Below are 4265 nucleotides of genomic sequence, written 5' to 3'. Positions count from 1 at the left end.
TATAAATACGAGCAACCAACAAAAATTATGCAGAACGAAAAATGACATTGAAGATGGCACAACGCCGAAACCGGTTTGTCTCCAAACCAAATTTGACAAGGGATGACGGAAATTCGTTCCATAATACATCATACACACAGGGGCACCGAAATTGCGCATATGGAAACTGTGCATTTAGACATTATTTCGGTTTCAACCGAAACTGTGCATGTATGCTTTATTTCGGTTTTTACAAAATGCATTATTTCCGTTTTAAACCGAAACTGTGCATGAATGCATTACTTCGTTTTTTTTTCATATGCATTATTTCGCTTTTAAAACGAAAGTATGCATATGCATAATTTCGGTATTTTCTCATATGCATTATTTCGGTTTTCAACCGAAACTGTTCATGTATGCATTACTTCGGGTTTTTCATATGCATTATTTCGGTTTTCAACTGTGCATGTATGCATACCTTCGTCTTTCACATATGCATTATTTCGGTTTTCATCCGAAACTGTGCATGTATGCTTTATTTCGGTTTTTGCCATATGCATTATTTCGGTTTTGAACTGAAATTGTGCATGCATGCATTATTTCGGTTTTTCTTATATGCATTATTTCGGTTTTCTAACGAAAGTGTGCATATGGATAATTTCGTTTTTTCTAATATGAATTATTTACTTCTACTTAGTAAGGGTTTTAATCCCTAAGCGTGGCTGAAAGCCGCCTACGCAGAGAAAATTTCTGCGCAAAAATACGTCCGCCCTTCTTTTCCGGCGATACAGAAAGAAGAATTCTACTTAGTAAGGGTTATAATCCCTAAGCGCGGCCGAAGGCCGCCTACGCAGAAAGAAGTTCTGCGCAAAAGTACTTCCGGCCCCCTTTTCCGGCAACACAGAAAGGAGAATTCTACTTAGTAAGGGTTATAATCCCTAAGTGCGGCCGAAGGCCGCCTACGCAGAAAGAAGTTCTGCGCAAAAATACTTCCGGTCCCCTTTTGCGGCAACACAGAAAGGAGAATTCTACTTAGTAAGGGTTATAATCCCTAAGCGCGGCCGAAGGCCGCCTACGCAGAAAGAAGTTCTGCGCAAAAGTACTTCCGGCCCCCTTTTCCGGCAACACAGAAAGGAGAATTCTACTTAGTAAGGGTTATAATCCCTAAGCGCGGCCGAAGGCCGCCTACTCAGAAAGAAGTTCGTTTTCATGTATGCACTATTTCGGTTTTTGTCATATGCATTACTGCGGTTTTGAGTCGAAACTGTGCATGTATGCATTAATTCGGTTTTTGTCATATGCATTATTTCGGTTTTGAACCGAAACAGTGCATATATGCATTACTTCGTTTTTCTCATATGCGTTATTTCGGTTTTCAAACGAAAGTGTGCATGTATGCATTATTTCGGGTTTTTCATATGCATTATTTCGGTTTTCAACCGAAACTGTGCATATATGCATTATTTCGGGTTTTTTCATATGCATATTTCGGTTTTCAAACGAAAGTGTGCATGTATGCATTATTTCGGGTTTTTCATATGCATTATTTCGGTTTTCAACCGAAACTGTGCATATATGCATTATTTCGGTTTTTTTCATATGCATATTTCGGTTTTCAAACGAAAGAGTGCATATGCATAATTTCGGTTTTTCTAATATGCATTATTGCGGTTTTCAACCGAAACTGTGCATATATGCATTATTTCGGTTTTTTCATATGCATTATTTCGGTTTTTTTCGTATGCATTATTTCGGAAACAACAACAACCAAAAAGGAAGTAACTAAATCGCTCTGGACTGTTTTTTCGGTGTAAAGTTTAGTGAATTTGTTTCCTTTTCTCTTATTCGTCTTCACAAAAACCTTTTCCCCTGGTTTATATTGTCTTGTTCGTCTCTTTATATTGTGTCTTTTTAAGTCATTTTGTTGGGTTTGTATAAGTCTATTCTTTATTTCGTTAACCAGTTCGTCTGGCACTGTATGGATGATATCTATAGGTTTCCTGTTTGTCACGGAATGGACGGTGCGGTTGTACTTAGCCGTTGCTAGCAGAATTAATTCGACCGTGTCGGAAATGAAAGTCTCGAGCTTTTGGCAGCGTGCAATTTCCGTAAGTGTACTGTGGAACCTCTCCACCTGGCCGTTCGTCGTACTGTGAGCCGGTGGCGTGGTGTAGATCGTGACTCCGAAGTGGTTTTTTAAGATTGATCTAATAGTTTCTGAATTCAGTGACCTCTCGTTATCGCAAACCAGAAATTTAGTGTTTTTGTAAAAGTTGAGGATTTCGTAGATTGGTTCCTTAATATCCACTATGGCTCTGGATTTTATTGGAAAAACCATTGCAAATTTTAAGAATTTATCTATTGTTGTGGGAAAATATGTTTTGTCTGTTGAATAAATGTCAACGTGAAGGATTTCCCCTTGGTATGAAGGTATGGGGGTTGATCCTATTTCGGGGTTTGGGGGACGTCGTTGGTATTTTGCTTCATGACATATTTTGCAATTTGAAACTATTTCTTTTAGGATTTTCCTTAAGTCAGGGAAGTAGTAATTTTCCAGGACTTGCTTCTCATTTTCGCGACAGGATCTATGTGCACGATTATGTCCGGTTTGGAGGATTTCTCTGGTCCTCCTTATTAAAAACGTCGATAACTTGCTTTGTAGTGTGGCGGAACTTTACCCCTGGAAAAGATGTGATAAGCTCGTTTTGGATTAGTGCCAAAGTAGAGAGTTCGCATAGCAGCCCATTAACAAAATTCGGATTTACACATTGTTTCATGGCTTTCAATAAATCTTGTACGTCACTAAAAGATATTCGATGCCTCACTCGTGCCTTAAAAAAAATTTACGTGCTAACCGGTAATTTGCTGCCCTCCTCTAGTATAATCTGAGTTTGGAAATAATTAATGGGGTTTTTTACTGTAGGTATTGCTTGAGTTAGTGACAATTCGCTGTTGGTGGCCATATTTCCTGTGTCCACCTCGTTGTCCAGTGTATTTATGTGTTGCCGGGAAAGTGCATCGGCGACAAAGTTTTCTTTAGCTGGTTTGTAGTGGAACTTTGGTGAGTACTCTTCAACAAAAGCGCGCCACCTTTTCATCTTTGCATTTGGGTTTTTGTCGGACAAAGCGAAGGTGAGCGGTTGGTGATCTGTATAGATGTTCAAGTGTTTTACGCCGTATAGGTAGTTACGAAGTTTTTGTAGTGCCCATACAATCGCCAGGAGCTCTCTTTCATTGGTCGCATAGATTTGCTCTGTCTGAGACAGAGTTCTCGAGATCATAGTGATAGGTCTGCCGTTTTGTGACAAAACAGCGCCTATGGCATGCTAAGAGGCGTCCGTTGTCAAGTCAAAGGGCTGCTTGTAGTCTGGGTAAAGGAGCAGTACATCCTCTGATGCAAGAATCCTTTTAATTCTACCAAAGGCGTTAAGTGCTTCTTCGTCTAATGTTATTTATATTTTCCGGGATTGGTTAGCACCGATATTTCCATTTTCCCCACGTAGGTATTTTGTTACCCCTAACAATCGCAGCGTAGTCCTTTACGAATGGTCTGTAATAGCCAGCCAACCCCAAGAATGATCGTAAGGCTCTTAATGATTTGGGGACAGCGAAGTCCAAAATTTCCCTCACTTTATCGGGGCATGTCTTGATATCCTCTTTGGATACTGTAAAGCCCAGAAACTCGACACTTTCTTGAAAGAATTTGGACTTGTCGGCGGACACCCGCATATTAGCGGCGTAAAGTTTTTGTAGTACCAGGTCTTTGTCCTTTAAATATTGCTCAGCACTTTCTGAAAAAATTATGACGTCGTCCACATAGACGTGGCATATTTTACCGATTTCCTCTCTTAATACGTCATCAATGGCTCTCTGAAAAATGCTGGTAGCATTGTTTAGGCCAAAGGGAAGCCTACAGAATTCGTACTTGCCGTTATTGACCGAAAATGCCGTTTTTTCTCGATCCCGGCTAACTTAATTTGGTGGAATCCGGACTTGAGGTCTATTGCTGAAAAGAACCTGGCATTTCCAATGTAAGCCAAAATTACAGAAGTGTCCGGAATCGGGTACTTGTCACTCACTGTTTTGTTGTTCAGTTTTCTAAAGTCAATCACGAGTCTGGACTTCCTATTACCGTAATCATCGACGCCCGTCTTACTTACAACCCAAATCGGATTATTATAAGGAGAGCGGGATGGTCTTATTATACCGTCACGCAAGAGATTCGAAATCTCCTTATTGACAAACTCGGCTGAAGCTATGGGGTATGGGTAGCTCCTTGAGTAAAC

The sequence above is a fragment of the Rhagoletis pomonella genome, unplaced genomic scaffold (genome assembly GCF_013731165.1).
Source record: "Rhagoletis pomonella isolate Grant_MI unplaced genomic scaffold, Rhpom_1.0 Rhpom_scaffold_00014, whole genome shotgun sequence".
Lineage (NCBI taxonomy): Eukaryota > Metazoa > Arthropoda > Insecta > Diptera > Tephritidae > Rhagoletis > Rhagoletis pomonella.
The sequence above is the reverse complement of the archived record's forward strand: the minus strand, read 5'-3'. Positions refer to the sequence as shown.